General features: G+C 49.5%; 1 protein-coding gene across 8 annotated transcripts in view; it reads right to left on the reverse strand.

The window, feature by feature from the left end:
- GRM4 (glutamate metabotropic receptor 4) overlaps positions 1 to 28,000 on the reverse strand; it is a 233,381-nt gene that overhangs the window by 146,772 nt on the left and 58,609 nt on the right. Inside the window, exon 1 of one of the 8 annotated variants that reach the window (XM_073319852.1) lies at positions 3,041 to 3,066. The exons of the other annotated variants lie outside the window; for them this stretch is intronic. The gene's annotated coding sequence lies outside the window, so the exon portion shown is untranslated. Of the gene's footprint in view, positions 1 to 3,040; positions 3,067 to 28,000 lie in introns of those variants that run through there. 8 annotated transcript variants of the gene reach the window in all.

A 28,000-nucleotide genomic window follows, 5' to 3' on the forward strand; every position in this document is an offset into this window, starting at 1 on the left:
TGATTTTCAGAAAGATCTGGGTACCCACACCTCCCTATGAAGCCATGGGTGCTCAGCACCTATGAAAAATGACCCCCTAAGGTGTCCCAAGCTGGGCCCCCAAAGATCAGTGGTCATACTGAAAAACACTGACTGGGCTGGACTGACCTGCTGTTCAACAGCATTGCCCAGGTCGCAGGACCTGAAGGCGGCCCCATCTGAAGGTGCTCAGATGCTTGGGTGGCGGGGAGGGATAGCTCAGTGGTTTGAGCGGCCTGCTAAAACCAGGGTTGTGAGTTCAATCCTTGAGGGGGCCATTTAGGGATCTGGGGCAAAAATTGGGGATTGGTCCTGCTTTGAGCAGGGGGCTGGACTAGATGACCTCCTGAGGTCCCTTCCAACCCAGATATTCTGTGATTCTATATCCCTTGACAGAGAGCTTGTATGTGTTTGCAACCTGCGGTCTGCCTGGGATGCAGCTACCCTTATTCAAAGGGTTCTGCTGGCCACTGGAACCACCATCGTGAAACGTCTACTGGTGGGACGTGCGCATGGGGATTCCCTGAAGGTGGCCTGAAAGGGTAGGGTCTGCAATTTGGCCCCTCACACTTCACAAGGCCAGATTTACCGCCCCATATCTCCGGCATATCCTGCGGGGAGTTGGTAGGGGTAGTGGGCTGTGTGAGAAGACTGCCTTACCTCCCAGCGCTGATTAAAAAGGCCAGCAGGCATCAATTAGAAACCCTTGTTCCAACAGCCCCTGCGGTTTATTACGCTATCCTAATTAAAAGCTCTGATGCAAATTGCTTGATGATGGAAATTCTAATTAAATCAATTCCATCTTCTCTGTGAACCAGAGGTTAGTATAAGATAAGCATGAAATTAATAATTATGTTTAGGAATTAGCTGCTCCTAAAACCATATCTGGTACACATCCTCCTCCTGCCTCCCCCTTCGCTTCTGAGGGGCGAAGATAATTGTAGTCTGACGTGTCATAACGAAGGAGGGGCGGAGAGAGTTAATTGAACAGAAGGGAAGATTCCTTTCTGAGGAAGGGAGAGGAGATAGAGAAGGGGTCTTATTTTTCCCTGCACTGGTGCAGAGCCCTGTGCAAGGAGTGACTTCCTGGGCCATTTGACATGCTAGCTCCTAAGAGCTGTCCTTACTTGGACTCAGCTGCGTGAGGTCTCTACAGACCTTATAGCATCCAGGGAATAGCCAGGGCACAAAACCCCCAAGCCACATCATTGCATACACCATTGAGGTCTCCCTGGCTAAGATTTCTAGATTCTAAGACCAGAAGGGACCATTATGGTGATGTCTGACCTCCTGTATAACACAGGCCACAGAACTTCACCCAATGATTCCTGCATTGACCCCATGAGATCTAGGACTCTAGATTAATGCAGAGGCATTTGTCGTCATGTTGCCACTGGAAGACTCTTTCTGGAATGGGTGGTTGGAATAAGCAGGGCAGTAGAGATGCTGTTAGTTAGTTCATTGGCCCTTTGGGGCTATTGGCAGCTTCCTGATCCTAGCTACCGGGAAACTGCAGCCAAATAGCCTAGATATTGTAGAACTTGCAGTGTCGCAGTAAATCCACGCGATTCTGTGAGCAGGTGTCAACTCCAGCACACGCAAGCAGGACTCAACTTCCTGTTAACACCATAAAATCATAGAAATGTACGTAAGAACTTAAGAATGGTCCTACTAGGTCAGACCAAAGGTCCACCTAGCCCAGTATCCTGTCTTCCAACAGTGGCCAGTGCCAGGTGCCCCAGAGGGAGTGAACAGAACAGGGAATCATCAAGTGATCCATCCCCTGTTGCTCATTTCCCAGCTTCTGGCAAACAGAGGTGAGGGACATCATTCCTGCCCATCCTGGCTAATAGCCATTGATGGGTCTATCCCCCGTGAACTTATCTAATTCTTTTTTAACTCTGTTATGGTCTTGGCCTTTACAACATCCTCTGGCGCAGGTTGACTATGCATTGTGTGAAGAAATACTTCCTTTTATTTGTTCTAAACCCACTGCCTATTAAACGTAGGGCTGGAAGGGACCACGAGAAGTCATCAAGTTCAACTTCCTGCACTGTCACAGGACCAGGTAAACTTAGACCACCCCGACAGGTATTTTTCCAGCCTGTTCTTAAAACCCTCCAATGACAGGGATTCCACAACCTCCCTTGGAAGCCTATTCCAGAGTTTAGCTACCCCTACAGTTAAAGATTTTCCTAATTTTAACCTAAATCTCCTTTGCTGCAGATTAAGTCAATTACTTCAATTAAGTAGAAGAGGTCAGAATCTGGTCTTCTAAACCTTGACAGGCCCGTGATCCACCCCCCTGCATGAGAAAAGCCAGAAACACATATTAATGCCTACAGACCAACTGCTGCTGAGTTATTCCTGATTGACACCAGCGTAACTGACAGCCAAGCCTGGCCCTGAATAAAGGCGGAAATAAGTTTTCTGCCAGAGAGCCCAAATGTTTTAAAGAATGGGCTTTTGAATGAATATAGGCCTGATCCTGCCATCCCTTACTCGATCGAGTAGCCTTTACTCACCCAGGTTAGTCCTGTTGACTTCAATAAGGCTGCTCTTGCGAGCAAGGACCACGCACAAGAGTCAGAGCTTGCAGGATTGGGGCTTAATTCCACACAAAACCACTTTATTCAATTCCCTCGCTCAAGCATTAGGAACCAGATTTATCTCTGGTGCAAATGCCAGCAAAATCAAAGAAGTTACAGCAGGGATGATTCTGGCCCGCCTATGTGTTTTCTTAGAAAGAAAAGAGATGGGGGGGGCAGAGGGGAAGGGAGATAAGGTGAGGCGGCTGGGGAAGAATAGACAGCTCAGACTCTGCCACTGAATCGAAAGGGCTAACAAAAGGATCAGGGAGTTTTGATGCAAGCTCAGAGGAATTACTGAAGATAAGAGAAGCAGAGAAAGAGAGAGAGAGAGCGCGAGCGCGCACATGGGAGAGAGAAAGAGGAAACAAGATTCTCAAATCAGCACTTGTCCTATTTCATAAGTGAAATGTAGATCAATAAATTACACTCACTTTTCGAGGTTTAACATGCTGACTCCATAACCTTGTCAAGCGTGATACATCAGCCAAGGAAAGGGGGATGCCAAGCCAGGAAAGGGAGCCAAGCCAAAGAAGAAACAAATGGGCAGGGCGTAAGGCAAGGTAGGAAGGAAGCTGTCGCCTCCTTCCACCCTTCCCATTCTCCAGGGGGAGAGTCAGGCAGCTTAATCACCTCTCTCTCCCCTCTCTTGGGCCTGGAGAGAGCTGCAGGGTCTTTTGCTTATCATCTCCCCCTCTGGCTCTTCTAAGAAGTCTGTTCCTCCCCCCTTATCGGATTCCTTGCACGTGAGCAAAGGGAAATTGCTAACCTCTAGGCCTGGCTCCCCCACCAAGATCCAAGGAGGCGGTGGGGAGAGAACCCCCATGCATCACATCAGCCACCCTGTGCAAAGGGAGATACCTGGGGTCTGATCTGCAATAAAGCTGAGCGCTCTGCAGCTTCACAATGCCTCTGAAAAGAGCTGGCCCCCGAAGCTACTGTGATAGTTTTGAAAGCAATTAGGGAGTGTTGAGTGCAGTTAGAGCAGCACAAGATCAATTCCCAGCTCTGCCACCGACTGTCTGTGTGACCTTGGGCAAGTCATTCAGTCTCTCCATGCCTCAGTTCCCCAGCTGCACAATGGAGAAGGCTCTGTCCTGTCTCACAGGGGGCTTGCGAGGATAAATAGGTTAAAGATAGGAAGATCCCAGATACTGTGGTAATGTGGGAGCTGTATAAGTATCACAGATAATTAATTCACCCAGCTCTACCCAGCAGTGAAAAGCAGCCACCTCTGGAATGGACCATGGCAGCTGTGTAACACATACACAGTATGGGGAGGAAGCACTGAAGTTCCTATATCCCATGACTATCCCACTGTAATCAGTTGTGCCTTTGGGCTAATTCATTAGCCAATACAGGGTTTTTTAATCAGTTGTGGGTAAATCCAACCCCGGAGCTCCTTGCTGAGAGGGTGGGCAAATAGATGTGCAAGCAACAACAAAAAATCATCTTTTCCATACAGCTGATTAATCCAATTCTTTTAAATATGCCCCAGAAACTGCTGCTTTTGTTATCTTCCTCCATTCCAGTGAAGCTTTGCGGGCCAGATCCTCAGCCCATGTAAATAGACGCATTTCCCGTGCCGATTTGCACCAGCTGGGGCTCTGGCCCTGACAGTCTGCACTGCATCATTGAATTATATGGGACCTATTAAAGAAACAAACAATTGTAGCCGTTGCAAGATCTCTCGAGCCACCAGCACACCTGCTGCAGGGCATGGGGCCATCTGCTAGCCCTGGCTTACACTCACAGTGTCAACCGTGAAACTGCACGTCAGTAGGTATCTGATGCGAACATCAAATCTGTGCCAATAAAGCAAACCTTCCTTTACAGACAGAGGTAGCTGCTGCTCTCAGGCTGCTCGGACTTTCCCAACAGCAGTAGTACCTGTAGCCTAGGAGGAACACCTGAAGTTTCCATCGTCTGTCTATGGAGTATTTACATCTTCCTGCAAAGCAGCAGCTACTAGCCCCGATGGAAGGCAGGCTTCGTGCAGCAATAGGCTGACCTGACCCAGCAGCTCATCATTCCTCTGTTCAACCCTCCAGAAGGTGGAAGGGGAAATAAATGCCAGGGGCGGGTGGGGGATTTCCTGATTAATGAGAAGCCAAGAGCAATTCTCTCCAGCCCCTGTGCATTTGTTGGCGCTTGCCCACTGCACAGCTGGGGAAGAGAGAGCTGGAGAGGCTGGAGTACGCTCAAGGCCAGGACTATCTCTCATCTCTTGGTGCAAAAAGCAAAGGAAGTGAGGTGATTGACTGACAGGAACATGGCAGATCCACCAAGCTCCATGCGAGGTATAGATCAAGGAGGATGCAGGGAAAACAGGACCAAAACTCCATCCACACACACATCCCCTTCAAGTCTCCAGTCTCTCGGGGGCTCTCAGCACATGTGCCAATTGCTTTGCCTTCCAATGAGGCCTGTCAGTTTCCCCATCTGTCATCAGGCACCAGTATTTAGCCTGTGTTTTAATGTATGGAGACCGGCTTTTGCTGTGGTGCAATCGATAATTAAGATCTAAGGTAATTGGATATTGCAGCCGGCCTATTATTTCATCGATAATACTGTACATACTCTGGAGCTCTCCCTTCCTTGGAAAAGACTCTGACTTCTCTTCTGCTTTGTGTTCGCCTTCACACCCTTTTCCCATTTTCAAGATGCCTCCATTTTCTTTCTGGCTTAAATTCCAGCACCTCAATACAGAGGCCATATATAAATATGGGAGATTAGACAGCTGCTCTCTGCCCGCTGCCAGCCCACCCTTGAAAGAGCAGTGACCCAAAAGAGCTCTGGGGGACTGGTGCTGTTGTCCCTTCCAGGTGGCCACAGAAATCCAGTTCCCTTCCTTCCGCCTTTCCATGAGGCTCTATGCAGAAATCCAGAGCCAGAGCTGTAGAGGTGAAGAATTCCTCAGCTCTCTCTTTAGAAGCAAGACATGGACTGGATATGCCCATCTGGAATGGGCTCTGGTTACAGCACACAGGAGCAAAAGACCGGGAAACGGATTTTTGTTTCTGTGTGCAGACGTTGGCAGGGGAAGGGGTTGCAATCGAACCCAAACCCGCCTGGGAGCCCAACCTGAGAGGAGAAGCTGAGCTTGATGGACCCAAGAAGCAAAGCAACTGTGTGTCATGTTTTCTGAACAACACCGCTCCAATGCAAAGCAAAGTAAATTAAACCAGGAGTATGACATGGAGTCAATGAAGCTAAAAGATGGGAGCCCAGCTGAGCTTTGAGGGGTGTAAACATCACCCGTGTATCTAGAGCACACATTTTCCAACCAAGCATGAAGGGAGGCGGCATAACCCAGTGTCCTGAGCATAGGACTGGCAGCCAGGAGCTTCCAAGATGTCATCCCAGCTCCAACAACAAATCCTGCTGCTGTTGCCTTCGGAGTGTTGCTTCATGTCATTTAGATTGTAGGCTCTTTGGGGTCGGAGCCATCTTTTTGTTCATCGAATCATAGGACTGGAAGGCACCTTGATAGGTCATCTAGTCCAGTCCATAGGTCATGTTTTCTAGACCTTTAATCATTTTTGTTTCTGTTCTCTGGACTTTCTTCAATTTGTCCACATCCTTCCTGAAATGTGGTGCCCAGAACTGGACACAATACTCCAGTTGAGGCCTAATCAGTGTGGAGTAGAGCGAAAGAATTACTTCTCGTGTCTTGCTTACAACACTCTTGCTAATACATGCCCAAATGATGTTCATTTTTTTTTTTTTGCAACAGGGTTACACTGTTCACTCATATTTAGGTTGTGATCCACAAGGACTTGTTCTCTGTCCATACAGTACCTAGTACAATGGGTTCTGGGCCACGACAGAGACCCTAGATGCTACCATTATACAAATAATAGTAATTCCCCCTGCCTCAGAGACCCATAATCTCCCCGCAGGACGAGGTGTGAGGAAGTTCTGAGTGCATAGCACCCTCCTTCAACAACACACACAAGCAAATATTTAAAACCAAGACATCCTTCCCATGATTTTCCCATCGAGGAGCAAAGGGAGAGAGAGATATCTGACAGATATTAGTCACAGCACTTAATACACGACTGGAGAGGGCTCAGATACTAGGCGGTGATGAAGGCAGGATAAGAACGTGAACAGAACACAATCAATAGGATGATTCATGGAACCTAGCACAGGGAGGTGAGCCAGAGAGGGGGTTATCCCCAGGCGGGGAGGTGGGGATGCTCCCAGCATCTCCCTGCCCCAGGTTCTCTATTACATATTTGTATCGCCATAGTGCCTCGGAGCCCAGGGGCACAACAGGGCGGGAGGGAAGGGGTATAATGGCAGACCCCCTTCCCTGCTGACAAGACAGAGGGGCAACTGGAACAAATTTGAGTGGTGCTGCAACCCCTGCTTGGCCCCCCCCCCCACAACCTTTGCAATCCTTCCAGCACCCATGGGCACAGGGCACTCCCAGCCCCTGGGGAGCAGCAGGCCAGGAACCCCCAGGTCCCAGGAGAATGGGAGGATTGGATCTGGGCTTTTGGTGCTTCCTGGGGAAGGAGAGATGCCGTTCCCAGAACTGCCTGGCATCTGCTGGGGGTTTGCTCCGCAGCCTAACAGCCTCTTTGGGTAAGAGCTCAGGGCCGGGTGAGGAGACCACGGAGCTGGGTGTGGGGTAATGTGGGGGGAAAAGAACAGAGACAGGTGTGGGGCAGTAGGAGGGAAGCAGGAGTGGAGCTAGATGCAGGAGGAAGAACATGGGTCTGGGTAGAGAGATCATGTGAGACAGCTTTGCTGGGCATGGGGGAGTGGCAGGGCAAGAGGTCAGTGTGGGAACATTCTGGGCCCCTGTCTTAGGAACATTCTGGTTGTGCCCCTGAAAAAGCCCCAGACCTGGCCCAGGATCCCATTTTCCCAGGCCCTGTACAAACACCGCAGAAAAATGGCCCTTGCCCCCAAGAGACAACAAGTGGGGACAGACAGACGGGGGGGAGCACAAGGAAACAATGAGACAATATTGGCCGGCAGGATGGGCCACGGTCTCAGCACCCTAGTCAATGCCAATCTTTTTGTAGGCGGTGGGGCAAAGGAGAGTTTCAAGAAGGGGGTTCAAGGAGGGAAGACCTCTCTACTACGGAAAGGAGCTTTAATTCCAACCATAGGGCCCAGGGTAGCCACTGAATCCTCCATGCCCACTCCTCTCCAGATTGCTTTGGTTTCCCACTGGCGGAGCCTTCAGCCCCTGTAAGCTTGGCCTTTCTGCTGCTGGGACCCTGGTGCTTGTGCTGACATGGACCTGGCGCTGCAAAGTGCTTTCAAGATGAAATGCACCACGGAAGCACTAAGTCCCGCTGTGCAAATGAGGGTCTATTTAAATGACTAACGGAGAAAGGGACAAGCCAGTCATAAAAGTACCCTCCCACCACACCAGGAGGGGAAGCTGTGTTAGAAAGCCAGCCAGGTAAAAGGAACAGCTTTGAACAAAGGGATGAATTTCCCATGCGTCAAACCAATCCATATTTCATGAGTGTGCTGAAAGGAATCCCCATTAGAAGGGATAGCAGATCTATTAACCTTCCCGGCAGTACTGGCTAGGATTGTTTTATGGCCAGTTCTAACATATGCAGCTATTCGAGCTAAGCTAAGGGCCATCACTTCCAATGATTCAGGATGTACCTGCAGGGGGCAGCCAGCCATTTCTGGGCACCCCCATAATAATCGGAAAGGCACGTTCTGGAGCAAGAGAAGGTCTTCTGCTGACACATCAGCTATCGGGCAAGGTATCAAACTAGATAGATTGATCCTACAGGCCAGATCCTACAGGCAAATCCTACAGGCCAGATTCTCAGTGCCAGCTGGTATCTGCTGAAAGGAGTAGCCACAGGCTGTGGCTTCTTCCTGATTCTGGAGCAGATGCTATGCTGGCTTCAGTATAGGTTAGAGCAGTCTCAGGGCTGCTTTAAACTACGCTAACTGGCTATGGCCCCCATGGCCATTTCACCAGCCATGGTCACTCGCGAGCCCCATATGAGGGGCTGCTAGGGAGATCACGCAGACGCTGTCAGACCCATTGCACTGGCAGAGTGGCACAAAGGGATGACACAGCAGAAATGGAACCAGTGTAGCCGGACGGCTCTGTTCCACAGAAGTAGGACACCTGGTCACCCAGCAGCGACGGAGGCGGTAGACACGTGGCCCACGCTCCGGAGCGGTACGTCAAGCAGGCTGCCATCTGCTTTGTTTCCCTGCTAATCAGGCCCTTATTCTTTGTCTGATTATGCACCCCAAGATCTCAAGTTGGGGGGAGGAGAATGGAAGGCTTCCCACAAAGGGAACGTGGGCTTTCTGGAGCCATGCAGGTGGATTTCGTTTGTCACTAACTGGTTGGGAGGAAGAAGGGGAAAACAAAAGCAAGACGAAAGTTGCAAGGAAACAGGTTTGGCGGGGCTGCGTGCGGAGGCTGGCTTGCTTGTGCAGCCTGGGGGGAGGAATGCAGCTGCTATTTGTTTTAATAATCCCAGTGAAGCACAAGGAAATTAACAAGTGCGAAGAGAGCTGGAGATTAATCAGTTTTCCCTGCCCGATTTCCACCTTCCCATCTTAATGAAGGTTACTTATCCGCTAAGTGAGAACACACGGACTTGAATGACGTTATTTCTCCTCCCTCCCTTGTTCTCAGGGAGGCTAAACGTGTGGCTGGATTCTCTCTCTCTATACAGAATCTGAAGGGAGGCAGGATGGGGGTTTATTAAAATGCTGCCTCTGAGCGTGTTCAACGGAGGGGGCGGGCAGGCAGTTCGCTCCCGCGGTTTGCGCTCAGCGCACAAGACCCACCGAAAACAGCAAGGATGCTCTGTTGCAGGCTCCTCCAGGCCCCTGCAGCGGAGCAAGATTGCAAGCCTGGAGGCAGGCGAGGGGCTGCAGGCACATACCCACATCCAGAGGCAGGCAAGCAGGAGGAGGAGGGACTACGTACAGGAGTAGACCCTGCTACACCCTTTTATTAGCGCTGCTCTAGGGATTATTGTGGGGCAGGTCTCTGGCCTGTGTTATGAGGAGGTCAGACTAGATGATCACAATGGTCCCTTTGGGCTTTGGAATCTATGCATTGGGGTGCATTTCTTCCTGACCCCTTCCTGCGTACATGCAGAGCAAGAGACCATCTAGCCTGGAAGCACTGCCAGTCAGAGCCCCTCCCTGCTGGAGTGCCCACAGGGACTAGCCGAGGAACGCTGGCTTGGAGACCTTCCAGCTACTCCCCTCCCAGCCTCGCCCAGAAGGACACTGCAGGGAACAGTGTGGGGGCACAGGTGCTAGCAAGCTCCCAGATATGCCAATCCCAGCCTTTGCCAGCAGAAGTCACTACAAAGGCAGAAGAAGGCGTTCACAGCTACTCCCCCAACTGGGAGCACCACAAACAGCCCGAGTATGAACCCATATAGGACAGCTGCTGGCCACCACGGAGAACCAAACTGCTTTTGTCTCATGCAGTTTTTCCTAGTAGCAAAGTGGAAGGTGCTGGTTACAGGGAACCTTCTGTCATTCCATTCCTAACCCCTCCTTGTATGATTAACCAGAGTCTGTCTACATTAGGGGTAGGGAACCTATGGCATGCGTGCCAAAGGCAGCACGTGAGCTGATTTTCAGTGGCACTCACGCTGCCTGGGTCCTGGCCACCGGTCCGAGGGGCTCTGCATTTCCATTTATTTCATTAATTTTAAATGAGCTTCTTAAACATTTTAAAAACTTTATTTACTTTACATACAAATAGTTTAGTTATATATTATAGACTTATAGAAAGACCTTCTAAAAACGTTAAAATGTGTTACTGGCAAGCAAAACCTTACATTAGAGTGAATAAATGAAGACTCGGGACACCGCTTCTGAAAGGTTGCCGACCCCTGGTCTACATCCTACCCAAAGCTCGGCCTCTGGCCCTAACTCTTATTACTTATTTGTGTTACAGCAGCACCAGCGGAGGTCAGGGCCCCATCACACTAGGCGCTGTAAGTGCACATAATGAGAGACAGCCCTTCCAGAGTTTGCACTCCACACAGACACAGCAGACAAAAGTTGGGGGGGGAAACTGAGGCACAAAGAGGGGAAGTGCCGAATCAGAGATAGAATGCAGGGCTCCTGGGTCTGCGGCCAGTGTCCTAGCCACCGGACCATGCTGCACCTCAGACTAGACTTCTACCCCTGAACAAAATCTTCCAGCAAAAGTGTGCACGCACATACTCCCATGAACGCAGGCAGCCAGCAAATCCTCCTTTAGCTGAATTATTTATTCCATACATTGTTAGCACACTAAAGACAGCGGCTCCCTCTAGGCTTCAATTAAAACATCAAAAGCATCTATTTGTCTAACCTGTTTTCCTAAGACACACGTTCTCCCCCCGCAAGAGCGTCCTGGACATCAAGGGATGTGTGCCCATTTCCAGTCCGGCTGACAGCCTGCCTGCTGATCTCTGTGCCTCCCGGCAATGGCAGGGGCAGGAATGCAAGCAAGCTATTTCAGAACAGTGGACAGCACCTCCTGAGCTGTGGGTTCTTCGAAACAACCAGCACTGTTCCAGTTCAGGGCTGGGCGACATTCACAGCGGTGGACACCAGAGGAAAATGGGAATCGCTCTTGCCTTCCTTTTGCAGAGGGCAGCATCTTACAGCTTGAATAATAAAAATTATAGGAGAAAAGCTACAAACCTACACTAGAGAGCTTGGCCTTGATCCACATCATAAGGGGGAGGGATAGCTCAGTGGTTTGAGCATTAGCCTGCTAAAACCAGGGTTGTGAGTTCAACCCTTGAGGGGGCCATTTGGGATCTGGGGCAAAAATTGGGGATTGGTCCTGCTTTGAGCAGGGGGTTGGACTAGATGACCTCCTGAAGTTCCTTACAACCCTGATATTCTATGAGGCAAAAGGATAGTCGCCCTCCCAGCTAAGTATCCTCAAAGGTTACGCCTGGGCACAGGTACACAAGGGCAAGCACTGGGCATCATGGCCCCCCTGACAGGGAGCAGGCCCAAACCCCTTGCACATCTGCTCCCATAAAAGCACGAGAGAGAGGGGACTTTGTTATGTATATTACAGTAGCACCAAGAGGCCCCCACTGAGATCAGGGTCCCGTTGTGCAAGGTGCTGTCCATATCCACAATAAGACGTTCCCTTTTCTGAACCCCTTACAGATGCAAGACAAAACGGAATCGTTATCTCCCTTTTGCAGATTGATGACTGAAGCACAGAGATGAACAGCCAGAGAGACAAAGACATAGATAGGCACCTAGTGGGATTTTACCAAAGTCCCAAAGCGGGTTAGGTGCCTAACTCCCATTGATTTAAATAGAGGATAGGTGCCCCACTTGAAAAATCCACCTAAACAGCTGTGGCCGAGCTACAGGTCTTTTATTGCAGCGTAGGTGTTCGCTTAGGCATGGTCACATAGCAAATCAGTAGAACAGCTGGGAGCAGAACCTAGGTCGTCTTAGTACGAGTCTAGTGCCTGACCCACAAGATCACCCTTCCTCTCCTCGGGCCTGGCTGAGGAGACCCAGGCAGAGCGTGGTTCATCATCCCAACAAGGAGCTTAGTGTGTTCCCATCTGAGGCCTCACCCCTGCTGGGACACAGAGGCCTGGCATACAGGCTGCACTGCTCTCATTGAAGCAGGATCAGTGGCCCCTGCTCCCCATCCAGACTTTTTAGCCCAGTGCCGCTATGAACCATGGCAGCCCTGTTTGCAAACAGCAGCACTCCCACTAATGCCTCATCCCCCCGGCCCCCAACCATATCCCTGCCCCATTTGCACGTACCAATGGCAGCAGCCAGAGACCACAGCACTGCTCCTCACTTCCTAGATTTTTCCCATGTGTGGCGGAAGGGCACGCATGCAACCAGACCCTTCCGCTAAGAGTGTTTTCGGCATGGGAATTTCCTTGTTTGACAGCGCCACTGTTGGGATTGGGATAGTGTGATGAGGTGGGGGCATTTGAGGGTGTCAAGCAAGACGACTTGAGGAAAGGAGGTGTTTTTGATAAGGGAGATGAGCATGGAAGATCGTGAGAGCTGGCTGGAGGGGGAGCGTGCATTGCGGAAGCAACAGTGAGCAAGCAACAGATGAGACAGGAGACTGCAAGCTCTCTAATCCTACGAAATTTTCTTGCATACCAAACCATCAGCACTGATCAAACCAGCATGCAGAAGAGGCTCCACATCTGAAAGCTTTTCTGCTGATGTACAGCTTTAATTAGCCCATGGCATCTAATAAAGGGCACTTTATTTATTCATATAGACACAAAATGACAAAACACACTCTGAACAGCAGCTAAAAACCGCTCATCAAATATTGAAAGTGCTGGCAGGATGCGTAGAAATGGTGTTTGCTCCTGCAAGCTAGAGCTAGTGACAATGCCTCCCACCTGTCCTCCGCATTTAAGTGACAGGCAAGACCGACTTACCAGTTAGGCAGCTCTGAATTAGCAGAGTGCCAGGAGAGCCCTGGGCTCATGGTTTATGGATGATGAACAATGGCAGGGAAAGTCTCTCTCATCTGGGTTGGTATAGTGCCTAGCACAGAAGGATCCAGGTCCACGACTCAGGTTCCTACCCACTATGGTAATACAAACACCCATGGCAGAGCTATGGGCCCCCTGGACTAGCAGAACTGGGATTACTGCAGATCAGGAATGAAATGCATCAGAAGAGCTCGTGGGCCTCCCAGGACTGGGACAGCAGAGAGGTTTGTATTTCATGACCCTGGTGCATTAGCTAAGCATGAGGGGACCTGGGACTGGAATAGTGAAGGTGACAGGCAGGGGAGAGGGGCTCAGAACCGGAACGCGGGTGGAACTAGCTCATAAAGGAGGTGGACTGACAGAGCTGTGTGAAAACAGCCTGCACCGAGCTTGGCCGAGTCTCCCATTCTGATAAGATCTCAAATGCACCCCCAAACATTTAAAAACAGCAATTAGAAACCAAGGACCAGAATTCTCCTGTGCATTTGGGCCACTTCCTGCGGTGCCACTGGGAGAAAGCAGCTGCAAAGCCAACCCAACCAGACCTCCCCGTGGTCTAGAGCTGATGTAGCGGTTCCTACCTCCCTTACCCTTCCTTGTGGTCTGTTCAAGAGGCCTGGCCATAGGAACAGGAAACATAGGGTGTGTTTCAGGTTTCTTGTACCACAGCAATCCCCAGTTGTCTGAATCACCACTTGGGGAAGTTACATCAGGAAAGTAGCTTGGCTCATAGCTGATCCAGGATCTGGGGAGTGCAAAGATGGCTCGGACGAGGATCTGGATCGAACAACTGTAAGGGAAATTCCTTGGTGCTGTTGCTAGATTAGCTTGCTATGGAATCTCTCTTCCTTCTGGGATTTTATAGCTGTACCAATGCAAACCCCACACGCATACAAACAAAGCTGCCATTTGCAACTGTGCAATTTTTCCCCATTCCTGGCACTGATTGGAAGAGGGCAAATTCCCAACACAGCTCAAGAATTGGCTGATAAACGCTGGCTCCAAGAATCCCTCCCGTCTGGCTGAGAATTCCCAAATCACAAAACATCGGAGGGTGGAAGAAAGGAAGGGAATCCAGTTTTCTTGAAATGAGCTTGCTGTACTTCGTAACTGATTTTGCATCTGTGTCACTTACCGGGCTGCCTGACAACTGTCTCAGAAAGGCACTTAAGCCATTTAAAATAATCAAAGTACTCATAAGCCACTTAACATTTCCCAACACTTCGCACTTCCTACCAAATTCCCCGGCCACACCCGGCCGAAACCAGGAAACATGCTGAAAGGGAAGGGTTGAACGGACTCTCGGGCCTTATCCTTTGGCAGGTCGTATTTGTTAGAGGAGAGGGTTAGTGCATTTTTCATGCCCCTGTTTCCACTTGGATTCCTCTGTTCTTCAGGCTGTGGCTCCGTTATTTGCATTGCAGGAGAGTCTAGGCGCTCCAGTCATGCACCAGGGCTCCTCTGTGCTAGGTGCAGTACAAACACACGGCTCTTGCTCCAAAGAGCTTCCAGTCGGAGACAACAAACTACAGATGGATACAGCGAGGCAAGGGAGTACAAGGACACAGTAGTGGGCAGCACACGGGGCAGTGGTCTCTACACACCAGCAGCCTAACCAAAGTCAAGCTTTCTGTAGGTGTCACGGCAAGGGAGCGTTTTAACATTTCCATTGCCCCCACAGCATCCCCTCCAAGCCCCCTGGATACATCTCACACTCAGTAATTACCCACTGCTGTTCCCCAATCTTCACAAATCCTGCCCGACTCTGCATCCCTTTTTCACTACGGGCTGGATCCTCTACCTCGAGATAGCCCCTTTGCGCTGCTTCAGTGGCAAAACATGGGCCATAACTTGGACACATCTCCACAGACAAGGATTTTCTCCAATAAAAGTGTAGGGTGGGGGAGGCAAGCCAGCTTGCACAGGCGCCAGACCCCATCCTCTTCCCCCATGGTGCATAGCAGGCACAGAGGAGGAGCGCAAAGGGGCATGGCCAGAAATGACTGTGCTCCAGCATTCCCCAGCCCGTGCACAAGCCCTTAAGAGCCATTACCAGCTAGAGTACTTTAGAGCAGCCTCAAGGCTGCACTAATGGACCCTGGGACCGGTACAGAAACAGCCCCAACCCCATCACTACTCATGCAAAGAGAGCCACTGAGCTCAGGGCAAGTAAGCACTGTTCAACGTGAGTGACGGTTGCCAAATTAGCCATAGACATTAGCATTGGGATAGAGCTACCTCCTTGTGAGTGCAGGATCATTCCCTGCAGTCTGTTCTCCAAGCCGACTATAAAAGGCCCTCCCTTAGGAGACCATTCCACTGCCTAATAGATCAGGCTGCTGCTCAGCATCATTAGCAGCCCAAATGTTTCCTAAAAGCTCTGAGTGTCTCCTGTGTTTCCTGCTGCTTGTGTCCGAGAATAAGTCACTCTCAGGAAAGCTGAGTTGATGGCAGGTGCATTTTAGGGTGGGGGGGGTGGTTCGCCCATTTAATTGCTTTGGGGGAGGCTGATTAGGCGGTGCATGGATCTGATACAGGAGATAGCCCGGATGCCCTCCATTGGCTGAAGGAGCAGGAGAGGGCGGGAGGGATAACAAAATGTAACCAGAACAATGGAGGTTTAATCCTGTGGGCTTTCCTATAAAATACAGGTGTCACATCCCCAGCCGGTATAAACCAGCATTAGCCTCCACTCCACTTAATGCAGCAAGGCCAATTCACACCAGCAACGGATCTGGCCCCAAGGACAGAGAGGCCTCTTCCCTTTCAGCTTCCCATTTTTGTTGCCCTTCCTTACTGGGCCAAGTAGGGCCCCGATCCTGCAACACGTGGCGCACCTTCAGTCGCAGCTGTCCTCGATATAGGCATCGGGTGGCACTCAGTGTGTCGCAGGATTGGGCCTTTGCAGTGCCAAATTCCCCATTTAGAGACAATTCTGCTTCCAGGCCCAGTGACTGGTGCATTTCTCCGTGCTCCTTCTCAGCTCCGGACTTCGCACGGGGGTGGTTTGGATGCAGGCAGCTGTCTGGGCCCCCCGCATCGCAAATATACACATACATGGATGTCAATGGGAGTTCTGCCTGTGTGAGGACTACAGGATTCCACCCATATGGCTCAGACAGAACTTGGGGCAGTGGTGTGTTTTAATGAAGCCGCATAGGTAGTTTGGGTATGGGAAGAAGGGAGAAGCTGCTGAGGGGTAAGTGCTGTAAATTTGCATTGTCGATTGCACGGCACACCTGACAGCACTACCCCATGTGTGTTCACTGTAAGCTTGGCGGGGCTCCTTCCTCCAGCAAGAAAAAAAAAAACCCACAAGGTTCATGTTTCAGGCTGCGGCCACGAAAGGCAGCCGTGTGCCTTGTACTAGCCAGGATTCCGAATGGAATCCAGTTCCAAATGCAAGGGGTTTTCAGCCACAAATTTTCAACTCCTGAAAACCTAAAGTGTTTCAGGGTTTGTTTTTTCAACTAAAACTACCCAAAAATATTTCGGCTGAAATCATCCATTTCCAGGGGGATTTTCCATGTTGATGAATATGCTCAGGGTTTAGCTGATTGCCATATTTGGGGTCGGGAAGCAATTTTCCTCCAGGGCAGATTGGAAGAAGCCCTGGAGGTTTTTTGCCTTCCTCTGTAGCATGGCTGTAACAGGAGCAGGTTCTTTGCACTCAGAATACGTCCACGGCATGGCTGTGGCTGGCCCAGATCAGCTGACCCTGGCTTGGGCTGCAGGGCTATAAAATCGACGTGTAGATGGTCAGGCTTGGGCTGGAACCTGAGCCCAAACATCTGCACTGCAATTTTTAACCCCGCAGCCTGATCCCTGGGAGCCCGAGTTAGCTGACCCACCATCTGCGATTCGGTGCCTTGGGGGTTGTATGGCAGTGTAGACGTACCCTGAAAGGATGGGCTCTGAGCTCAGCTGTCTCTCTCGAACGCTCACTTTCTATCCAAGCCATTGCAAACACGAATGAGTCAAACCTCCAAGCCCCCTTCTTCGAGGGGCAGGATAGTGTCAATGTCCCCATTGCGCAGATGGGGACCCCAGAATAGACCCTCTGTCAAAGGGCCTGCAGCTCTTAATTGCTGACTTGCTGGAGGATTCTCTGCTTCTTGAAGTCTTTAAAACACAATTTGAGGACTTCAATAGATCAGACATAGGTTAGGGGTTTGTTACAGGGGTGGGTGGGTGAGATTCTGTGGCCTGCGTTGTGCAGGAGGTCGGACTAAATGATCATAATAGTCCCTTCTGACCTCAGTATCTATGAAACAAGCTATTTTTCCATGAAAAAAATTTCCAATGAAACATTGACCAGCATAACCATTAATGTAAATCAGGGGTAGGTGAAGTCAATGGAGTGAAATCTGAATCAGGCCCCATAAGGACTCATTATTGTAGGTGGGTTCAGAGCAGATTTGGATCTCATGCTATGCCCTCTGCCCCACTCAGCAGAAATAGGGAAACCCTTTTGAAGTAGGGAATTGTACAAAGGGCCAAAATCCTGACATCCTTCCAGGAGGTTTTACTCCAACCTTACTCATTCAAGCTCCTATTGGCTTCAGCGGGAATTTTGCTTGCAGTAGAATGGAGTAAATCTTGAGTAATGGCTGAGCTGGGTTCTGACCCAAGGAAAGAAGAACAGAGCAGTGATTGATTTTGGGACAGGGACAATGCCACATAGGGCCATCTCTGTTCTTTGGTCCTGTTGCAGGGAAGGGGCAAACTTCACAGTTTTGATGCAAGAGCAGGGGTGGGCTGGGAGTTGTATTTTCATAGAGTGGAACAACATACAGCAGGACAGATGGGCCTAAAGGAAAAACGTGACTGGAGTAACCTCCAGAGGGTGTTAGCTCTGCCATCAAAGGAGCTTGCAACAGTACCTCTAAATGAAATAAGGAAGGAGGAGATGAAAGACAACAAGGCCATGTATTAAAATGCCAAATTCATCCAGCTCCTCAGAAGTGAATGCAGCCGCATCGGATGCAATCTGGCTGCAGGGGACAGGTGCTTTCCTTCAAATCAAAGGGGGTGTGCACGCACTCACCCAGCCCTGAATCAAGGGGGCAATTCTACCTGGAATCTGTTGACTCTTCTGTTTGGTTTCCAGAGCAGCACACTTGATGATGACGACATCTGGACACACGAGAGTGTGTCAAACATCCCACAACACGTCAAGAACAGGCATGGTTTGGGGCGAACCTCATTTGGGAGAAGGCTTGGCCCCTTCTCCTTGCTGCCAATCCCCATAAAATGCCAGCCAAGTGGGCTGAGCACTGTCTAAAGACAGCCTCTCATAAGGGCCCACAGACACCGTGGTGGTGAGTTTGGTGGACACGACTAAGTCGAGTAAGTTCTACACTGACGGACTGGAACAGGGTCCAAGGTACAAGAGTGGCCTTTTGAGACAAAGTGATAACAGAGGAAGCATTCTAACAGAGTGCAATACGACAGTGAGAGATTGGATCCACATGCAATGGGAACAATACTGGGTATGTCTCCTCTGCTGTGACTGCAGCTCGCACGAGAGCTAGCTCACCTTTGTCTAGCTAGCTAACAGTGATGCCACGGCAGGCTTCAGTGTGAGCTCTCCTAGCCCTAGGCCACTGGGGAATTACTTGGGCGGCTAGTCTGCGCTGTAGCATCGCTGTTCTCGTACCTGAGCTAAGTTGATTCAAGCTAGCTGGGTTATGCGTACGCAGGCTGCAAGCACACGCCTCCAGTTGCTGCGTAGACATACCCTCGGTGATGCTGTGATGGGGGAGGTATAATGATCTCAACAGAAGCACCCCTAAGTTGGATCTGAACTGTCTAGACTGCTGAGGCAGACAGAAGTGGGACAGAGATCTCCCAGTCGGAGACTCTTACTGGTGCTTTCTTGCTATGAGTTAAGTTAGTCCAGGCAGTGCAGAGCAGGAAGTGATGGGGAAGGGAATTAAACTCTCACAGCCAGACCAGTTATTTTACTGCATCCGGTTCCCGCATCCCCAGCTAGAACAGAGGGAGCATTAGGGATACAAGATCCCTCAAACCTGGGATACTGCTCCCAGTGGCGGCCAGTGCCTGCTCCTTGAGAAGATGGTGATCCGCTGCCACAATGCATCTGACTGAGTGTATCCAGTCTGGACCAACCGGAGAGGGATGCCTTCCTGACTTCTCCACATCAGAGACTGTCAGGGGCACAGAGAAATTATGACTTTGCAAGCACAGGCCTAGGAAGCAGGACTCCTGGGTTCTGTTCCTCTCTGCCACAGCCTCTCCGCGTGATTTGGTGCAGGTCGCCAACCACTCTGTGCTCATGGAAGCAGTCCCAGTGAAGTCAGCAATTAAGAGCTGCAGGCCCTTTGACAGAGGGTCTATTCTGGGGTCCCCATCTGCGCAATGGGGACATTGACACTAACCTGCCCCTCGAGGCTTGGAGGTTTGACTCATTCGTGTTTGCAATGGCTTGGATAGAAAGTGAGCGTTCAAGAGAGAGACAGCTGAGCTCAGAGCCCATCCTTTCAGGGTACGTCTACACTGCCATACAACCCCCAAGGCACCGAATCGCAGATCGTCAGCTGACCCGGGCTCCCAGGGATCAGGCTGCGGAGCTAAAAATTGCAGTGCAGATGTTTGGGCTCAGGCCCTCACGGGGTCCCGGAGCCTGGGTTCCAGCCCAAGCCTGACCATCTACACGTCGATTTTATAGCCCTGCAGCCCAAGCCAGGGTCAGCTGACCTGGGCCAGCCACAGCCATGCCGTGGACATATTCTGAGTGCAAAGAACCTGCTCCTGTTACAGCCTTGTGTGGGGGCATTTACCCTTCTCAGCCTGCCTCAGAGGAGGCCCCTATGGAGAAAGCCCATCTTGGGCCTCGCTGCAATTATCTCCAACAGCTTTGGCTCGGCCCGGAAAGCAGCAGCAAGCGTAATTCACAAACAATTTAATTCTGATGAAATACCACTGCAGCAGCAACCACATCTGGGACGGCATATGCCCTGGAGCCAAACAAATAATGCCTCGACTCAATGCTAAGCCCCACTTGTCACTCGCATGCACTCCTCCTTTCCCGGGATACGACCCACCCTTAACGGGTCACCCAGGGATTGCCTTCGGGCCTCGAGGAAACATGGTGCTGTAGCCACATTTCCGAGATCAATAAAGATTCCTTAGGTACCGTGCATACAAAACAAGAGGCCAGCTTGCTTAGCGAGCGTATCCAAGCTAAGCTACCACACCTGTCCATCAGCCATGGGGGGACAGGGGTACTGGCTGTCAGAGAAGGGGAGAATTCAGCAAGGGTTTGAAATTAGTTCAGGTGGGGAGCTCTGTTCCGCATCCCCCCCTTGCTAGCTATGATCAAGGCGGATACCTGGAGGAAGAGAAGCCTCCATGAGACAGCAGAGCATGGAAGGAACAGCTGACATCCTGCTCACGTTCTCTTGGGGGCCCCAATCCAGCAAAGTGCATGCTTAAGCTTAAGCGTTCAGATTCCACTGCAAATAAAACACTTGTTTTTAATTAAGGCACCACAAAAGACTCTCCCCGGAACAAAAGGAGGAAGTTGCCTCCTTAAGATCTCGCTTTTAGCTGTACAATAATTAGGCTTTGTTTATTGGTTTTACGGTTCCATTTAGAAGCTTTTCTTTTCTCTCTCTATTTTCCTCCCGCACGTTTCCTTTTCCCGTTTTATTTTCAGTCAATTTCTTCTTACACAAAATTCTTGCAGCTGCATAAACAACCCCTTTACCACCACAAGCTGCTCACGCATCCTGACTGATTGAGCTGACTTTAGCACCAGCCCACAAGGCTCCTTTACCAGCAACTCTCTCTGCAGGATGCTCTCCAGCACAAGGGACATTTGTCCGATCTTTGCATAGTCTGACCGTTAAAAATCCCCCAGGCTCCAAGATCATGGGGGAGGGGAGGGTGATTAGAATCACACAAAAATTCAAAGGGGAGACCTCCCACAAAATTCAGCGTCATTTCACCACCCGGAAATGTTAGTTTTCTGCTCAGGCCTCAGTCACGCAATCTGATCCTCATAGGAGGACCCTGGTTTTGTCCCATTGACTCTAGATACAGGGGGCTTGCCTGCCCCCTTTTTTCTCTCCCCCACTGTAAACCCCTACATTTTAAGTGTAAGCTGCTATGAAACTTCAAACTACAAGGCACATCAAGTCCCCATGCCTGGGGCTCACTTTTTATTGTCAGCTAACAAGATGCCAAATAAACTCTGATACCAGACACTAACCACCCAAGCCTTTCCCAGCTGGGAGGGGAGAGGACACTCTATTATAGCCCTTGCTGGCTATTATGGAGAGATCCCCTGACCCCATACCTCTGGTGTATCAATTCTGCACAGAATTTGAAGAGAGAAGTACAGGTTGTAGGAAGAATGAGTTTGGAGAAGATACCGGGGAAGTCAGTCTGTGTGCACATGGCTAGAATGCTGTTACAACTGCAGCATCTCTAAACAGTTCTCTTAAAGAGACAGTTTCATTTTACAAACATGGAGTCCTCCCATGTTATTTTCCACCATGCAGTACATGAAACACCCAGAGTTTCTCTGAGCCTTGGGCCTCTCCTGGCTGCTGCCCCTGCCTAAGAAGCAGGAAGCCTTACATTTGGCTTCCCGTAGGTCACATGCCTATTCCTCCTCATATGCTGGGACTACAGCCCTGTTTTAGACAGCCATAACAGGCACACTGGGACACATGCATGCACTGCAAAGCCCAATGCTACAGATTCAACACCCCATTCCCCCCCTATCACTCCCCCCCCCCCACACACACAGCATGCATGGTGTAGGAGTTTGGGGCAGGCAGAAGGAGAAGACGTCACAAAACTGGAATCTGGGTCTCTCCATGGACTGGAGCCCATGACTTTGCAAGGGATCAGATTTATTTGATGCAACCCTGCTCCCAGAAGAAGAGTGGCTACTAACAATGGTCCTTGTCTAGGTCAGATCACAGCCCAATGCCAATAGAAGCTGGTCACCACAGAGGGGCCAGGCACGTGCAACACTGTTTGTACTGGAAAGTGCCCAGTTCTCTCCAGCGCACGGAAGATCAGAAAAGAAACCACACAAGCCTCCTCAGCCGTGAACCAGGGCAATGTGGGATAGCAGCAGGAAAACCATTTACATGAGCTGTGCTACTGCACTCAGGACCACTTTCTATTCTGTTGCTAAAAAGGACAGAGGTGGATACTGAGACGGAGTGTGAGTTGATACTGAGCCTTAAGAATACCCCAGTGCATTTAGCACGGTTGTTAACCAATTGGGGAGACTGTGTACACGGACAGGGAGAAAGGGCTCTTCCACAGTCGTGCTAGAGGAAACAAAGGCTACTTAAGTACCCAATTTAAACCCGATGAAAAGATAGGAGAGATTTTCCCACATGATGCATAATCAACCTGTGGGACTCATTGCCACAAGATAATGGGGGGGGAAAGGGGGGCAAAAACCTACCAGCATACAAAGACTGGATGTTTACATGGATCATGAGAATATCCAGAGTTCTAACAGTGACAGATGAAAAACAACCAAGAGCTTGGGGAGCAATCGAAACCTACCAGTTAGACCTCTAGCAGGTTAACAGCGAAACAGGCTCCAACTATTGGGGGTCAGGAAGAAACTTCCCCTGGGAGCTCTTGCTCCTTTCCCTGAGGCAGCTTTTTGCTGGCTACCGTTGGAGACAGGATACTAGACTAGGTGGTCTGCTCCAATGTGGTAATTCCTGTGTTCCTCTAGCATAGGAAAAGCAATAGATTAATTCCTGCAAGGTGTGTCAAAGCCATAACTTAGGCCTTGTCTACATGAGGAAAAAAAAAAAGGGATGTAAATTTAAACTTATATAGTTATACCAGTATAATCCCCCATTTGGACACTCTTATTCCAGTATAAAAGTGCCTGTCTTTGGTGTAGCAGATGCGGCTCGGAAAAGGGGTTATGCTAAACAGAAAAAATCCATTGAGACCAGAATAAGTGTTCACAGGGGTATCACTACATCAGTAGAACCATTAAAGCTTTCCTGTGTAGCCAAGGCACACCGAGACCTAGGTTCAATTCCCTGCTCTGCCACAGACCCCCACCCCCACCCCATGTGACCCTGGGCAAGTCACTTAGCGCCTCTGTGCCTCAGTTCCCCATTTGTACAATGGGGTAATAGCCCTGCCCTGCCCAGGGCAGTTGTGAGGATAAATACGTAAAAGATTGTGAGGGGCTCAGATTACACTATGGTGGCAGAGGCCGGATAAGCACCTAAGACAGACTGAACCCTAGACAGGGTTGCGCAGCCTCCTTCCTGCCACTTTTACATGGCTCTTTGCATAAAAATAAAAATGGACTGAGGTTAAGAGAATAAAAATTAAAGAACATTTCTCCTCTCTCGTCCAACTGTCTCTCAATCTTGCCTCCTCTCTCCCTCCCTCTCCATTCCTCTCTGAAGCGAATGCATTCAATCTTTTTTCTCTCAACAAATGGCTTAAGTTTTCTCCCATTCTCTCCAATTTATATTATTTTAATTATTGAATAGCCCTCTCGCTCATCGTCTGGAACATTAACATGTTTTTAAAAGGGACCCAGGAAAAATCAAACTCCATCAGTGATCTGTTTTGCTGTCTCAGCTAACAGCCTCCAGCTCTCCCAGGAGAGCACAAAACTCATTGCAGCTTGCAGGGCAAAGGGACGAAGAGGAGAGGGACCAAAAAAAAAAACCCCCAAAAAAAAATCTTGGAGAGAAGACAGTGAATTCCAAGATATTGGGAAAGGAAATAGATGCCGTGAACCAGAGCTGGGAACCTGCACTCTGGGCGAAGAGTTTGCTCTTGGTCCATGTTTTCTGCTTGTAGATATTCCACTGCAGCTGCTTCTGCATTTGTATTATATTTACATTTATCTATGCGTGTCCCTGTATCTCTGCCGGTTGCTGCTAAGGGGGCTCTTGTTCAAACACACTTTCTAGCCCAGGGACATTATCGTGTATAAATAAGTGCTCGGCAAGAAAGAAAGTAATTAAAGAGTCCTTGGAATTCTACTGGGATTACATGGAGGTGGGGACAAAAATCAGAACAGAACTTTCTGCATTAGAGACAGCCCCGTTCACCCAGAAGGATCAGAGTTTCAAGACTCTTCATTGTGCTTTGTATTACAGTGGCATCTAGGATTCCAGAGCACCATGACTGTCCACCCCACCTTTGTAAGAGACAGACCCTGCCTGAAATGCTTTACAATCTAAATGGCACAAGACAAATACTAATAAGGCTTAGTTTTTATCTAACACTTTTCATCCATAGATCTCAAAGTGCTTTATAAAGGAGGCTAGTATCCTTACCCCATTTTACATATGGGGACACTGAGGCACAGGGAAATGACATGATTTTCCCAAAGTCACACAGGCGGCCAGGGGTAGAGCTTGCAATAGAACCGAGGTCTCCTGGGTCCCAGTCCAGTGTTTTATCCGCTAGGCCTCCTCCTGATTTTACACATGGGGAAAGTGAGGCACAGAAAAGCCACATGGCTACTCAGTGTCACACAAAGGCTTCACAGGGGAACCAGGCATAGAACCCAGAGGTTCCTACGGTAATGCCACATCCTATCCACCAACCAAGAGGCCAGCCACACAAGTGGCTAGACCAAATGGCTAACCCATACTACTCCTGGGAGAATTCTGTGCCACTGCACAGGCGCAGAATTCATGTCAGGCACAGAGTTTCCCCACCCACCGCAGAAAATACACTGAGCCAAGAAGTGCTGCAGTTCTGCCTTTCACCCCCAGAGGCCAGAACAGCCCACAGCCAGCTGCATTCATCACAGCACCTTGCCCATGGAGCCAGGTTACTACAGACAGAGTGGGGCACCCGGGGATCACAGACCCAAGAGCTAGTGGGGTGACAGGATTGAGCCAGGGGCTGAATGGGAGGTGGGCTGCAGGGCCACATAGGGACAAGGCCAGATGTGCCTGACTCAATGGGAGAGGCTTGCGGTCAGCCAACATCTGCATGGGGGAGGCTCCCCAACTCCCTTATGATCCAACTCCCCCACAAAAAAAAAAATCTTGTTCCATATTCTCCCACCCACATCCAACAACCCTCCAGGTTCACTCCCAGGCTCCATACCTCTCCCTCAGCTCCTCCGTTATCCTGACTCCCCCAAGCCTTTGAACTGCTTCTGAGGGGTGCAGAAATACATTTCTATATTGTAGTTTAAATGAATTACTCAAAGTTCTGTATTAATATGCCTGGTAAGGAATCTATTTATCAAAAAACATTTCCTGGTTTGTTTGTTTTTTTTTCTTTTTTTTTTGGTCTGCATTGTTACAGACATTTGCTAACAGGTATTTTGAGAGAAATGACAAAATTATTGGAAACTGGCATGATTATATTGTGTTATTTTGACAAATAAAACATGCAGAATTTTAAAATATTGTGCACAGAATTGTTTATTTTTTTGGCGCAGAATTCCCCCAGGAGTAAAATACTAAGCCTGGCAATAAGATAACACACACGAGGTGAGAGAGAAGGTAGTCAGATCAGCTACTAATAATCCTCTAAGAGGTTGAACTAGGAAGGATACTTAGAGACCTAAAGTAAATAATTTTCAACAGGGGATATTGATCCATAGGAACTGATTAGCTAATCCATACCTGGCCCTTCAGAGGGACAAAGCTAGACCGAAGTAGAACCAAAATACCATTCTTGACCTTACTCATCCAACTCCCAGAAGGCATGCTGCACCTGCGGATGGACTTCAGAGCCACAAGCTTTTAGCTCATAACAGCAACAGAGAGGTGCCAAGAAGCATCAGTCCACCATGTGGCTATTCACGCTTTGCATACATTTCTCACAACACTCTCACATGCTACAAATCCCAGGAGCAACAGGACACCGTGCATCCCCTGGAGTACAGATGCGGTCTTCACAATGGTGTCCTTACCATGACTCTGTAACAGATAGCTGCCTTCATCTCCCAGTGATAAACAGTTTAAGCTATGGCAATCATTCTGCTCCTCAGGAATTAAGGGGAAATATGATCTCAAGCTTTGGGTATATAATCCATAGCCCATTATCCAATCATCTGCAATAACTGGTGTCATGATGATATACATTAAAATGCCTCAGTGTGCTATCTGTTTGCAGGCAGATGAGTTGAGAGCATTCTTTGATAGATGATAACTGCGTGTAGGGAGTCTCAAACATATCTGACTGCTCCCATCACAACCATGAAAGATGGGAAGGGCTTATCAGCCCACAGAATGGGAGAGCAAACAGAGCCTTGGCAGAATTGTTTCCCACCGCTTGTAGTCCCCATAGTTAGCTAGATAGAAAGGATCACCTTGGGGTTAGAGAGTAACAGCCGTGTTAGTCTGTATTCGCGAAAAGAAAAGGAGTACTTGTGGCACCTTAGAGACTAACCAATTTATTAGAGCATAAGCTTTCGTGAGCTACAGCTCACTTCCTCAGATGCATATCGTGGAAACTGCAGTAGGCTTTATATATACACAGAGAATATGAAACAATACCTCCTCCCACCCCACTGTCCTGATTACCAGCAGGACAGTGGGGTGGGAGGAGGTATTGTTTCATATTCTCTGTGTATATATAAAGCCTACTGCAGTTTCCACGATATGCATCTGAGGAAGTGAGCTGTAGCTCACGAAAGCTTATGCTCTAATAAATTGGTTAGTCTCTAAGGTGCCACAAGTACTCCTTTTCTTCTTGGGGTTAGGGCTCTGCATTCAAACTTGTGAGATCTGGGTTCAAATCCCACCTCTGCCACAGACTGCCCAGGTGACTTTGGTCAAGTCACTTCATCTCGCTGGGCCTCAGTTCCCCATCTGTAAAATGGGGATGATAATCCTTCCTTTCTCTCACCCTTGGCTCAACTTGTCTGTTCAGATGGTGAGCTGTTTGGGGGACAATGTCTATACACAGGGCCTCTACAGGTAGGTCTATATTGCAATCTGAGGTGCAATAGTGCCTCAGGTAGACATACCCCAGCTAGCAGGGCTAAAAATAGCCGTGTAGACAAAGCAGGAAGGGCTTCAGTGTGGGCTAGCAAAGCGGGTATGCATGCAGAATCCCTGCAAGGCTTGTACAGCCCACGCCACTGTGGCTGCACCACTATTCTTAGCCAGGCTAGCATTAGCCGTTGTCTGTTGACCCATGGTGCAATTACACCCCCAACTGCAGTACAGATGTACTCCGAGGGGCTTCGGTCATACCAATAATGACACAGGCTGTAAAGTCAAACACTCCCACGGTAGAAATGCCCGTGTTTAGGCTGCCCTTGCAACCTTCAATCTGTGCCCTTCTGCACATGCATTACAATACAGTCTATACAGCCGGTCTGTGTAGCCATGGGCTCTCTCTCCCCCACACCCATCTTTTACAGCCCATCTTTATTTACCCAGCAAGCTCTGCTGGGCTGGTCCTGTCCTTTACTTAGGCCTGGTCTACACTGGGGGAGGGGAGGATTGATCTAAGTTACACAACTTCAGCTACGTGACTAACATAGCTGCAGTCGACGTACTTAGATCTATTTAGCGCAGCGTCCTTACTGCGGTAGGTCAACTGCTGACGCTCCCCCATTAATTCCACCTGCACTTCTCCCTCTGGTGGAGTACTGGAGAGCACTCGGCGGTCGATTTATCGCATCTTCACTAGACGTGATAAATCGACCCCTACTGGACCAGAGGTAGGTGTAGACATGCCCAACTATGCAGCAACTATCACAGTGGGACACAATCCCATCATAGGAACAGTAGAACACATCTCGCCACTTGGAAGAGTTTCCGACGTGCTTGTTCTCTCCTAGGAGGGGTTATAGACTTTACCAAGTCCCTCCATCTGCTGAGCAGCCACCATAAGCACTCAGTGGAACAGGATTTTGTTAAAAACCCTGCCAATGACCTCCATGGAATCCATGCATGACTA

The sequence above is a fragment of the Lepidochelys kempii genome, chromosome 21 (assembly GCF_965140265.1).
Source record: "Lepidochelys kempii isolate rLepKem1 chromosome 21, rLepKem1.hap2, whole genome shotgun sequence".
NCBI lineage: Eukaryota > Metazoa > Chordata > Testudines > Cheloniidae > Lepidochelys > Lepidochelys kempii.